General features: G+C 42.0%; 1 long non-coding RNA gene across 2 annotated transcripts; it reads right to left on the bottom strand.

The window, feature by feature from the left end:
* Positions 1 to 3,921: 3,921 nt before the first annotated feature.
* On the bottom strand, positions 3,922 to 13,027 carry LOC137206457 (uncharacterized). 2 transcript variants are annotated; one of them, XR_010934678.1, is made up of 3 exons: positions 12,938 to 13,027; positions 11,807 to 11,934; positions 3,922 to 5,424 (listed from the first exon to the last, which is right to left on the bottom strand). It is a non-coding gene; the product is annotated as an uncharacterized lncRNA (long non-coding RNA). The 2 variants fall into 2 exon arrangements; XR_010934672.1 differs by lacking the exon at positions 12,938 to 13,027 and adding an exon at positions 12,455 to 12,896.
* Between the last annotated feature and the right edge of the window lie 428 nt (positions 13,028 to 13,455).

The raw sequence follows: 13,455 nt of genomic DNA, 5'->3' as shown, positions 1-13,455 counted from the left end.
CAAGAGGGTTCCCTTTTCTCGACACACTCTCCAGCATTTATTATTTGTAGATTTTTTGATGATGGCCATTCTGACTAGTGTGAGGTGATACCTCATTGTAGTTTTTTTTTTATATAAATTTATTTATTTTTGGCTGTGTTGGGTCTTCGTTGCTGCACACAGGCTTTCTCTAGTTGCAGCAAGTGGGGGCTACTCTTCGTTGCGGTGCACGGGCTTCTCATTGTGGTGGTTCCTCTTGTGGAGCACGGGCTCTAGGTGCGCGGGCTCAGTAGTTGTGGCTCGCAGACTGTAGAGCACAGGCTCAGTAGTTGTGGCGCATGGGCTTAGTTGCTCCGCAGCATGTGGGATCTTCCTGGACCAGGGATCAAACCGTGTTCCCTGCATTGGCAGGCAGATTCTTAACCACTGTGCCACCAGGGAAGTCCCCACATTGTAGTTTTTATTTGCATTTCTCTAATGATTAGTGATGTTGAGCATCCTTGCATGTGTTTGTTGGCAATCTGTACATCTTCTTTGGAGAAATGTCTGTTTAGATCTTCTGCCCATTCTTGGATTGGGTTGTTTGTTTTTTTGATATTGAGCTGCATGAGCTGCTTGTATGTTTTAGAGATTAATCCTTTGTCTGTTGCTTCAGAATGTTTTCTCCCATTCTGAGGGTTGTCTTTTCGTCTTGTTTATGGTTTCCTTTGCTGTGCAAAAGCTTTTAAGCTCCATTAGGTCCCATTTGTTTATTTTTGGTTTTATTTCCATTTCTCTAGGAGGTGGGTCAAAAAGGATCTTGCTGTGATGTATGTCATAGAGTGTTCTGCCTGTGTTTTCCTTTAAGAGTTTGATCGTGTCTGGCCTTACATTTAGGTCTTTAATCCATTTTGAGTTTATTTTTGTGTATGATGTTAGGGAGTGTTCTAATTTCATTCTTTTACATGTTGCTGTCCAGTTTTCCCAGCACAACTTATTGAAAGGATGCTCAACATCACTAATCATTAGAGAAATGCAAATCAAAACTACAATGAGATATCATCTCACACCAGTCAGAATGGCCATCATCAGAAAATCTGCAAACAATTAATTCTGGAGAGGGTGTGGAGAAAAGGAAACCCTCTTGCACTGCTGGTGGGAATGTAAATTGATACAGCCACTATGGCGAACAGTATGGAGGTTTCTCAAAAAACTAAAAACAGAACTACCATACGACCCAGCTATCCCACTACTGGGCATATACCCTGAGAAAACCATGATTCAAAAAGAATCTTGTACCACAATGTTCATTGCAGCACTATTTACAATAGCCAGGACATGGAAGCAACCTAAGTGTCCAATGACAGATGAATGGATAAAGATGTGGCACGTATATACAATGGAATATTACTCAGCCATAAGAAGAAACGAAACTGAGTTATTTGTAGTGAGGTGGATGGAGGGGAAGGGTAAGCTGGGACAAAGTGAGAGAGTGGAATGGACATATATACGCCACCAAATGTAAAATAGATAGCTAGTGGGAAGCAGCTGCATAGCACAGGGAGATCAGCTCGGTGCTTTGTGACTACGTAGAGGGGTGGGATAAGGAGGGTGGGAGGGAGACGCAAGAGGGAGGGGATGTGGGGATATATGTATACATATAGCTGATTCACTTTGTTATATAGCAGAAACACAACATTGTAAAGCAATTATACTCCAATAAAGATGTTTAAAAAAAAAAAAAGAAGTTGCACTCCTAAAGTCTTAGGTACTAAGGAGATTGAGGGCAATTACAGCATCTGTTGAGCTCCAGTTTTTCATAGCCAAGCACTGGGTCATGTGTAGCCATGAACTCCATGGGAGATAAGCACAGATTATGAGCCTGGTGATCAGACCTGGCTTCCCCATTAGTTGCTGTGTGATCTAGAACAAATTACTTAACCTCTCTGGTCATTCTTCCCTTTAAAGTAGAATTAGTGCAGCTCCTGAGGCCATGTGAATTGGGGTATCACATCTGAATTGGGGGAATCGCTATCTAAATTGGAATATTTTTGTTCTTTATCCCTTCAGTCGGGGGAACAAGTCTGGGGCAGAGCTGCTTTCCTTAATATTCGTTCCCTGTTACTGTCTGGAGCCCTGCACTTTCTTGTTTTGAAAACAGACACCTCTTATAATAACATGCGAAGCATTTTTGTCTTTAAATATTTTGCCTTCACGTTTCCTCTGAATGACATGAGGGATCTCTATGGTTTTGGTTCTTCATCTGATCTGTATGTAAAGAAGAGTCCCCCAAACCAAATGTCTGTCTGAATGTGTTAAGATGCAGGAGCCCTCAAAGAGGAAATAGAATCTTCTATGACCAATGTTTTCGAGTTAAGAGTTAAGGTTCTAGAAGAAGCTCATGTATCTCCAGTTTTCCCTGGTTGTGTTCTCCCTGGTCTTGTACATAGGTTATGGGACTGTGTTGGGGTCAGTCTTAAAACCATGAGGGCATTATGAAATGAGAGTGGGGTTTGCTTTACATGGACAAGTCTTGATCGGAATGTCCCTATGAACATAAATATCCACAGTGTGGTTTCCATGATGTCCAGCTGTCATTACATCAACAGAATTTTCCCTGGAACATTTGAGGCCAGATTGGTTTCAATCTTTAAATTACCCCAGGTCCCCAAAAGTCTCCAGTTATAGAGGTAAGAGTCCTGATGCTTTAACAATGACCATTTGGCAAGCTTTTCAGGGGGATTAAGTGAAGCTTATTACATTTCTGTAAAGGGCTTGGTAGCTGGTAAGTGATAAACAAAAGTTCCCTTTATGGGCTTATGATAATTTATGGTTTTAAAGTAATTTCTTTAAAAAATAAAAAATTTAAAGTAGTCATTCCGCTTCCCTAGCAAGTTCAGAGGGTTTATTTCAGGTTTAGGCACAGTATGTAACTCTATATAAAAGATGAATCAATGAACTACGGTTTAGCAGGGGGTCAGGCCGACACAGTCACCCCAAAGGTATTTGAAAACTGACTTATGAAAAATCCTTAACATGATTACAGTATTTTTTTAGTTGGATGGAGAACAAGTCACAAGAAAGTGTGTAAAATGTTTCCCGGAGAAGCAATAAAATCCATAGGGAAGGGTGTCAAGAGGCTTTTCTTTGTCCTGCCAATGAACAAGAATAAACACTAGGGTCTTCCCTGAATCCAAAGAATAGCTTTTGGAAAATAAAGATTTATTATCTGGGTATAAATGGTGATGAATCACTTGGCGATACGTGCTTTCTGGCACAACGTGTCAAAAGTAACGAGCCGTAGTCTGTTCCAGAGTTCATCTGGCTGTAAGCGTTCTTGATAAAATATGGAATAGAGTGGAACACAATTTGTCTGAGTCTCTGCACAACTCTCTCCCAATTACTGTGCTTCTGTCCCTGTCACCAGTGAAAATAAATGGGCTGATAATTACAGCCCCAGATACATTCTCATCGCTTGCACTTCCCTGGGCCTTGCCAGGCGGTGTGTCTAATGGGGTCACATTATGAGTTATAACTCACATTTTATTGTCTCCTACCGATGTCCCCTTGGCCCTCTGCTCCCCACTGACCTCCATCTCAGTGTGAAGTTCTTGCCATGCGTCTCAGGAGCTCCCTGGGGGACACCTCACTTGCCCTTAAATAAATCTGCTCCTTGGGGTACTGTTTCTGACGTGGGCATGCAGCATCCTCCTGGGCACATTTGATGTCCCACTGTTTTTGCTGGACTTTATGGACTTTTTTCACTGATACCATCACCTATTTCTCTGAACACCACCCCTAGTTCACAGGGGCCAAAGTTTCTGGGTGCCAAAGCTCTGTGATGGTCTATGCAAGAGGGGGAGAAACCAAGAGCTCTTCCTTTGTTACTCTGTTGCGTGTGTTGTGCATGTGTGTGTGCAATCTGTAATGCTTACACCAGGGAGCTTTACAAAATGAAACAGCCTATCTAATTTTACTGGCAGCCTTCTCTCTCCCCAAGACCCACCTAAGAACCTTGTGTGCTTCCATCCCTGCTCTCCGTGCCTGGTTCCTTCTCCCCGCCAGAATGAATTCTCTCCCAGGAGATGCCCACCTCCCCGTGCAAATAATGAGTCTGTCCCACCAGTTATCCAGACAAGTTCAACAAACATAAGTCCCAGCTGAAGCTCCAGCTGGGACCTGAGTTACATTTTCTTTGAGTGAAATATTTGTAGTCCTTATGCAAAGGTTTTCATGGTTACCCATGAGCCCCCTTCTTGGAAGGTGGAGAAATGATATTGGCTGTCTGGAAACTGGGGCACTGGGGCACTTCTCCTGGCTGGCTCCCAGGCCGTGTTAATGATTTGTGTGAGACCTTGACCTTGGCTGTGTTGCTTGATCTGTCCAATAGTCAGCTGAACCCACCAATGCTGTTCTGTCTCCAGCTGGCTGTGTTACAAGTGCTGTCTGTGTCCTAGGAAAGCCGCTGGGAAAGACCACAGATATAATGTCCCTGCAGGCAGTTCTGGGGAAATGTGAGGACGGAATGCCTCCTTGACATATTCTGATTTATATTGCTCTTTAACTGAAGTACAATTGATTTACAATGTTGTGTTAATTACTGCTGTACAGCAAAGCGATTCAGTTATACCTACATATACATACATTCTTTTTTTAAATATGGTTTCCCATTATGGTTTATCATAGGATATTTTATGTAGTTCTCTGTGCTATACAGTAGGACCTTGTTGTTTATCCATTACAAATGTAATAGTTTACATCTGCTAACCCCAAACTCCCACTCCATCCCTCCCCCACCCTCCTCCCCCTTGGCAACCACAAGTCTGTTCTCTATGTCCATGATTCTGTTTCAGTTTCATAGATAGTTTCATTTGTGTCATGTTTAGATTCTACAAATAAGTGATATTTGGTATTTGTCTTTCTCTTTCTGACTTACTTCACTTAGTATGATAATCTCTAGTTGCATCCATGTTGCTGCAATACATTGCTTTTTAATCAATATTTTTAACATATCTAACTTCAGGAAGTAGTCTTTCTAAAAAATATATGGGTAGGGAAGTTGATTAAAAAAAGTACAGGAAGTTAAAAGACTCCCATGCCAGACGAGCCATGCCAAAGTATCTTTCTTACAATCTTCAGTGATCCTTCCTGGAAATGAACTTGAAGCAGAGATTGAAAATGCAGAAGACATTAGCACCTGGGCAGACCGATGCCTGTTTCCCTCTCAGGTCTGGGCAGCGTTCCGGGGTGTCAGCACGCACTCACTGTCTCCATCCAGGATGACGTCGTGTCATACCATTGGTTTTCACGAGCCATGAAGGACACGAGCCCAGGTCACAGATGGCTGGTCCCAGCGAGTCATGCTTCCACTTCCAAGATCTTGCTCCGTGAGGATGATTGATGGGTGCTCAGGGAAGTCTGCACTTCACCTTTCCAGAGGTTACCATGGAACTGGCTAAACCAAGCCTAGATAAAAAAAAAATCACATGAACCATGTTATAATAGCAATAACAGGGATTTCAGAAAAGAAGTACCCAGAATCCCAATATGCCAATAAGTAACTATCATATATTTTTTTCTGGGTTTACTTATAGTACAAGAGGTAAAATAGTATAAGGAAAAGGATGTTTGAGACTTTGAGTGAATGAACGCACTAAATTGACTAGTTAAACAGTAACTAGAGCTACTTTGGTTGAAAAGCTATAGTTGATATTGGATACCCCTATTTATTCAAAATAATTTAAAAAAAGGAATGAGAGAAGTCTATATTATTTTCACATACCCTTAGTTCCCTTTTGCCTAAGAGGAAGAGATATCTTAACTCCTTTTATTTTTAAAGGAAAAGAATCAGTTTATTGCTTAAGAACTCAAAAAAAAAAAAAAAAAAAAGCAATATACACTTACAGTAAAAATCCGCAAAAATAAGAAAGTAAGAATCACTTGCAATTCCACCCCCAGGGATGAAAGTTATATTCTGTTTGTTTGTTTATTTTAAAATTTTTTTATTTTTTGCTTTTTTTTATTGAAGTGTAGTTGATTTACAATGTCATGTTAGTTTCAGGTGTACAGCACAGTGATTCAGTTATAGATATACATATATTCTTTTGCAGATTCTTTTCCATTACAGGTTATTAAAAAATATTGAGTATAGTTCCCTGTGCTCTACAGTAGGTCCTTGTTGGTTTCTTTTTATCTTTTTATAGTGTCTTCTCTGTGCCCGTGTACTCTAAAAACTAAATTTGATCATGCTCTACTGACAATATTTATTTCTGCTCTCTTCACTTGATATTACTTCCATAGCATTTCCTCAGTGCCATTAAATATTATTTGAGGGCATCATTTTATTATTATTTTTATCATTATTGTGTTTTTATTGAGGATTAATTGATGTACAATATTATGTAAGTTTCAAGTGTACAGCATAGTGGGTCACAATTTTTAAATTGTGTTTAAAGTTTTAAACGTTTATAGTTATTATAAAACATTGGCTATATTTCCCTGTGTTGTACAATATATCCTTGTGGCTTATTTATTTTATACATAGTAGTTTGTACCTCTTAATCTGCTACCCTTCTCTTGCCCCTCCTCCCTCCCCCCTTCCCTCTCCCCACTGGTAACCACTAGTGTGTTCTCTATCTCCGTGAGTTTGTTTCTTTTTTGTTACAGAGGGCTTCATTTTAGATGGCTGTAGAACAGTTCATCACAGATAAAGATTCTCTTATAGCTGAACATTTGATTCCAGTGTTTAGCACCAATGTCACTGCAATGAACAAGTTCGTACATTGATCTTTGCTTGAGTTTCAGATAAATTCCTTAGGGAAGATGCTTAGAAGACATCCTGCTGTGAGCTTGAAAGCTGACATTCTTTGTGGTTTTTAAACTTTTACAATTCTTTTTATTGTCATTTTGGTGGTTATCTTAAGTTTTACCACATAATCCTTGACTTTTCAAAGCCTAGTTAATTGTTGGTACTTTTAGCTCTTTTTGAATAAAACAAGGTCCTTATAACACTTTCCTAAATTCATATGCCATCCTTGTTGTATACAAAACATATTTTTTTGCTTTTAAATTGTCAAAGCATTCATATTTACTCACATATTTACCCTTTTCAGTGCACAATGATTCTTCCTACGACTATGACTTTATGTGGGATAATTTTTCTGCTGTCTGAAGAACTCCCTTAAGTATTTCTTGCAGGGTAAGTCTGCTGGTGATAAATTCTCTGCTTTTGTTTGCTTGAAAATACCTTTATCTCAGCTTAATTCTTTTTTTTTTGCGGTATGCGGGCCTCTCACCGTTGTGGCCTCTCCCGTTGCGGAGCGCAGCCTCCGGACGCGCAGGCTCAGCGGCCATGGCTCACGGGCCCAGCCGCTCCGCGGCACATGGGATCTTCCCGGACCGGGGCACGAACCCGCGTCCCCGGCATTGGCAGGCGGACTCTCAACCACTGCGCCACCAGGGAAGCCCTCAGCTTAATTCTCGATGGATACTGTCACTGGATATAGTTGGCAGTTACTTCATTCCCTTGTTTCCTGTCTTCCATTTTCTTCTATCAGTCAGTCTGAAAACAATTGCTCCTTTAAAGATAAGTTGTCTGTTTTGGGGCAGATTTTAAGATTTAAATTTGTCTTTCTTTTTTTTTAAGTATTAGTTTTACTAATATGTGTCCAGGTGAGGATTTCTTCTTGCGAATCCTGTTTGGAATTTGTAGGGCTTGACTTTATGGCTTGATATCTTTTATTCATTTTGGGCAGTATTTAATCAAAGATTTCTTCTCTCCATTTTCTTTCCAGTCTCATTCTGTGGCTCCAGTTACACTGTGTCAGACCGTCACCCAGCACCCTTTATGTTTTCTACCTTCTTTTCTACATTTTCTATCCTACTTCTTCTGTGGTTCATTCTGGATCTTTTATTCTTAGCTATATTTTATTCATCAAGTCTTCCTTTACCTATCTAATCTGCTGTTAAACCCATACTTCAAGTTATTTATTTCATTTTTTATATTTTTTCAGTTCTAGAATTTTAATTTGTTCCTTTTCTCATTTCAAATAGTTTCACCCTCTTTGCTGAAATTCTCAATCTTGTTGTTTATCTCCCTGAAAATTTTTATCATAAAGTCCGTGTCTGATAAATACAATATCTAGAATCCTGTAGGTCTGTTTCTCTCCTATTTCTGCTCAGTTTCATTCATGTGACCTTATATACTTCATGTACAAGGTTATTTTTGATTTTGAATTTACAGAATTACTTGTAGAAATGATATTAGACCAAGAAAAAATTTATTTTATTGAAGTCTAATTGATTTACCATGTCGTGTTAATTTCTACTGTACAGCAAAGTGATTCAGTTATACATATATATATATAAATATATACATTCTTTTTCATATTCTTTTCCATTATGGTTTATCACAGGATATTGAATATATTTCCCTATGTAGGACCTTGTTGTTTATCCATTCTATGTAATAGTCTGCATCTGCTAATCCCAAACTCCCAATCCATCCCTTCCCCACCCTCCCTCCACTTTGGCAGCCACAAGTCTGTTCTCTATGCCTGTGAGTTTCTGTTTCATAGATAAGTTCATTTGTGTCATATTTTAGGTTCCATATATAAGTGATATCATATGGTATTTGTCTTTCTCTGACTTACTTCACTTAGTATGATAATCTCTTGTTGCATCCATGGTGCTGCAAATGGTGTTACTCCATTGTTTTTTATGGCTGAGTAATATTCCATTTTATATATGTACCATATCTTCTTTATCCATTCATCTGTTGATGGAATATCTAGGTTGTTCCCATGTCTTGGCTATTGTGAATAGTGCTGCAATGAACATAGGGGTGCATGTATCTTTTTGAATTATAGTTTTCTCCGGATATATGCCCAGGAGTGGGATTGCAGGATCATATGGTAGTTGTATTTTTAGTGTTTTTGGGAACCTCCATACTGCTCTCCATAGTGGCTGCACCAATTTACATTCAAGCCAACAGTGTAGGAGGGTTCCCTTTTCTCCACACCCTCTCCAGCATTTGTTATTTGTAGAATTTTTAATGATGGCCTTTTTTTTTTTTTGCGGTACGCGGGCCTCTCACTGCTGTGGCCTCTCCCGTTGTGGAGCACAGGCTCCGGACGTGCAGGCTCAGCGGCCATGGCTCACGGGCCTAGCCGCTCCGCGGCATGTGGGATCTTCCCGGACCGGGGCACGAACCCGCATCCCCTGCATCGGCAGGCGGACTCTCAACCACTGCGCCACCAGGGAAGCCCTCATTGTAGTTTTGATTTGCATTCAAGAATGATTTTCTTTTCCTTTGCCAGTAGCTTGGGTGGCACTAACCATTTGAGATTTCCTTGATACAGTTTGAGGGACTGAGGTCATTCAGAGGTGCAGGAGGACCTGTATACCTCCTGATCACCCCTCTCCTAGGACACAGCTCTGTAAAGTCTTAATCTAAAGAAAGGGCGGGCATTCTCTGGAACTTTTTCCTGGTCGGAGTCTGGACCATAAACCTTTTTCTTGGTCAAAAGCAGCATTCGGTCTCTCAGCTGTGGCCGTAGAAGTTGCCAGGCACTTCTAGGGGAAAGCAGTCCTCAGTACCAGCTCATCTCTCCTCGCCCAGCTCTTGACCCAGTAACTCTTCTCTATCTTGTTAGCTGTCTTTTCTCCCATCATGGCCAGGGGAAGAGCTGGGAGTGCCTGCTGCAGATGGGTCCTTCTACCTCCTCTTGAGTCCAGGAGCGGCACCTGGGGAGGACGCCACAGACAAGCCAAAGGCACCGTCATTACTCCAGCACCAAGACACGAAATCCATTGCATTGTCTGCTGGAAATAATTTATCAGCTTATACCTTGAATTTCAAGGGTTTTTTTCTGCCTTAAGATGAAACCTAGTGAGATACCATGCTTGATGGCGCTGTTTTGGTGCTTCTGCGTCTGTCAGCTCTGCTTTAAGTCGTGTGCGAAATTTCTCGTAGGGCTCAGTCCTTTTCCAGCCTCACATTTATTTAGGAAAGAATACCAGGTAACAGCCCTGGCTAACAAAAAGCAGAAAGTGTGAGGCCAAAACCACAGCTCCCATTCTGAAAGCCAGTCATCACCCCAGCTGATCTCAGTTCTGATGTGTTTCAACTCCTCAAAATACCACTGCTTTATTTTCCTTCATGCCCATCAGGCAAGCCTGACCTTCAGATGGTCAGGAAACAGCATGCTCTCAGGGAAGGAAGGATGTGAGCGCAGGTCTGCTTGTGGCTTTTCATCTCTGAGGGCAGCTCAGCACACTCCTCAGAAAACCACGCTGGTGAGATCTCAGCCAGGGCTTCACAAAGTTTACAAGTGTTACGGCCCTAGAGACCAGGACTGCCCGCGATTCTGGGGAGGGTGCAGTGTGACTTCTTGTCTCACTTGTGCTTGATGAAATATCAGGTTGTCAATGCGAATGAAAAGAAGAGAAGCAGGTCTTTGCCCTTAAGGCCTTCCGTTGATTGGATGAAGCCTGCCATATCATGGAGAATAATTTGCTGATTCTTATCTGTTCCTTCTTTGGCAATATGGAGTTAGGATGGAGTTTTTCTTTAGTTGCATAGTTTGTGAAAGCTGCATTTTGATATCACAAATTCATTTTTCACTTCGGGCCAACTCTTTACACCCACAAAGCCAGCAATTTTCTTTTAACATTTTGGATATTGGAATAGGAAGGAAATATATTCTGGAGGCAGTTCTCTTTCATCATCAGGCTATGCAGACCGAATAAATGTGGCCCCAAAGGCAGCAGATCATAATCATGCCAAGGAAATAATCCATTCTATTAAAAAGACCTGGGCCATAAATAAACCAACACGGCTCCTGTTGCCTTACAGGTTCGTTTTCAATCTGAGACTCACAAATGTGGATGGAAACTCAGGCCGTGGTGAGTGCTCACGATCGTTTGATGAGGGATTTTTATTAAGTCTTCTAAATTTTAAATAGTGATCTGTGAGGGGAATACAATGATGATACTCTGAGCTAGTTCCCATGGATATGATCATTCTGGCATATGGGGACGTTTTCTGGTGATGTTTTTCTTCTGCATGTCTCATTAATTTTCTTTCTTTCATTTTCCTTTTTTTTTTTTAAATGAAGCTTATTTTAGTTTAAATGACGTGCTCCCTTGGAAAGAGCATGTGCAAATTATCTTTTGTTGGAAATGAAAGGGCACATTATGAATGCTTTTCCTCTGTAGGGTTTCGAAGAATGCATTTGTGCTTCTGGACAGAGAAATAATTAGCTCTGAACTAACTACACAGTGAAGATTTAAATGTAATTTTCATGGCAGGGGTCCGTCAGGTACCTTACCTTCCCGACCCAGGTGAGGCAGGGCTGCCTGGCTTCCTTCTCTCTCGAGGTGCCATGTATTGCCATGGAACACACATAGAATTCTAAGAAGGTGTCCAATTTGGGGTCACGGTGGCAGTTATCAAATGGACAGTGACCTTATTATTTGATTCTTCCACTCATTTGGGATCCAGTTTTGGAACTAACGACCATAAATACCCTCATGTACCATATCTTAGGAGGACTGGTGACATTAGATGCCTCTGTATTGCATTCAGCATTCATTCAACAAACATTTGTCTCGTGCCCACCTTGTGCCCCTCGTGGTGCAAGGGCTGAAGGTGCAATGCTTAAAGGAAGGTTTTCTTAAACATCTGTGGATTTAAAAGCTTGGGGTGTATTTTTTGAATGGCTCTATTAGACTGAGCCTTGTCAAAACAGTCCTGGGAGTCCAGATGGCAGAGAGGTCCCTGTGTTAGTCAGCTTGGGCTGCTACGACAAAATCCATACACTGCGGGGCTTAAACAATGGACACTTACCATTTATTTCTCACGGTTCTGGAGGCTGGAAGTCCAAGATCACATGCCAGCAGATTTGGTTCTCGGCGAGGGCTCGATTCTCAGCTTGTAGACGGTTGCCATCTTGCTGTGAGCTCATGTCGCCTCTTCTTTGTGTGTGAGGAGACAGAGAGAGAAATCTCTTTTGCCTCTTCTTCAGATAAGGGCACTCGTCCCGTCATGGGGGCCCCACCCTCATGACCTCATCTAAACCTGTTTTCTCCCGAAGGCCTTGTTTCCATAACACCATCATGTTGTGGGTTAAAGCTTCAACATATGAATTTGAGGGGACACAAGCATTCAGTCCATAACAGTCCCCGTTGGAGAGGGAATCAACCCAGGAGATGCCTCTCAAACAGAGATGTGTTCCATCCCTGCCTGAGCTGGAAGGAAACTCAGGAACAGAGGGAGAATCGCTCTGTGGGGAAACACCTTCCTCTCTCTATCCCTCAGACCCTGCCCACCCTGCCCTGGGCATGCCTGCCAACAACTTCAATCCAAAGATGGGGAGATTATTCTGGGCCATATTCCCAGGCCGAGGCCAGCTGATGGCTAAGTGTTCTCTCCCCGTGTTTAATTGGGTGTATTGGGCCACTCTGTACTCTGAGGTCACACACGTCAGCTACTCACTAACTTCCCCACACTTCTGCTTCATGCCAGCTCATCCCAGCTCGTCTTTGTGGGTAAATCCTTTCACTTCTCTTTCTCCTTCAGCTCTGTTTCCAAAAGGAGAGAGTTATTCTGTTACGTTAGGACGAAGAAGCCCTTGCAGAAACGTGCAGCTCTCCGACCCTGCAGCAGGAACTGCTGGTCCTCGCGGGTCTGGAGCCCACCCTCCAGTGCTGTCCCTCCTGGTGCCCGTCTCCTGGCTGTAGTCTGGCAGCTTCTCCCTCGAGTCTCCCTGAGTCCTGAATGCGGCCGTGGCCACGTGACTGGTGCCCTTCAGAAAAGCAATGGAATCTGTGCTCTCTTGCTCCTTTCCCAGGAGGCTTCCAAAGAGCATTTCAATATGAATGGGAACCGTCAGACCAAGTAGTTCCAGATGTTCGCCTGCATCAGGGTGCACTCCGATTTAAAAGCCCTGTGCGCACGATTTCATTCCCTTCTGCTTACCTCTCTAGTCCTCATTGGCAAAGAGAGACTCGGTGGCTGGAGGGCTTCCCGGGATGCCTGGCGTTCCAGGGTCCAGCCCTCATCACTGTTCCTTGTCTCTCCCAGCGCGGCCCAGGCAGAGGCCGTGGCATTTCTTTCTTTCTTTCTTTTTCTTTTTCTTTTTTTTTTACTAAACATGTGCTATATAATCCCTTTTTTGTAGGGGAAAAAACAAGGCATAAATTCACATGAATAGAAAAAAAATCTGAAAGGATATATACACAAAGAAGTAGAGCTGTTTTGGGGAGACGATGAAATCATGTCTACTTATGTAAGCTTCATGCACCTTTGCATTTTTAAAAAAATTTTATTTTATTTTTTTATACAGCAGGTTCTTATTAGTTATCCATTTTATACATATTAGTGTATACATGTCAATCCCAATCTCCCAATTCACCACACCAGCACCCCCCTGCCGCTTTCTCCCCTTGGTGTCCGTATGTTTGTTCTCTACATCTGTGTCTCAATTTCTGCCTTGC

This window comes from Pseudorca crassidens, chromosome 1 (genome assembly GCF_039906515.1).
Source record: "Pseudorca crassidens isolate mPseCra1 chromosome 1, mPseCra1.hap1, whole genome shotgun sequence".
Lineage (NCBI taxonomy): Eukaryota > Metazoa > Chordata > Mammalia > Artiodactyla > Delphinidae > Pseudorca > Pseudorca crassidens.
Note: the sequence above shows the minus strand (reverse complement) of the source record. Positions and strands in the feature narration are given on the sequence as shown.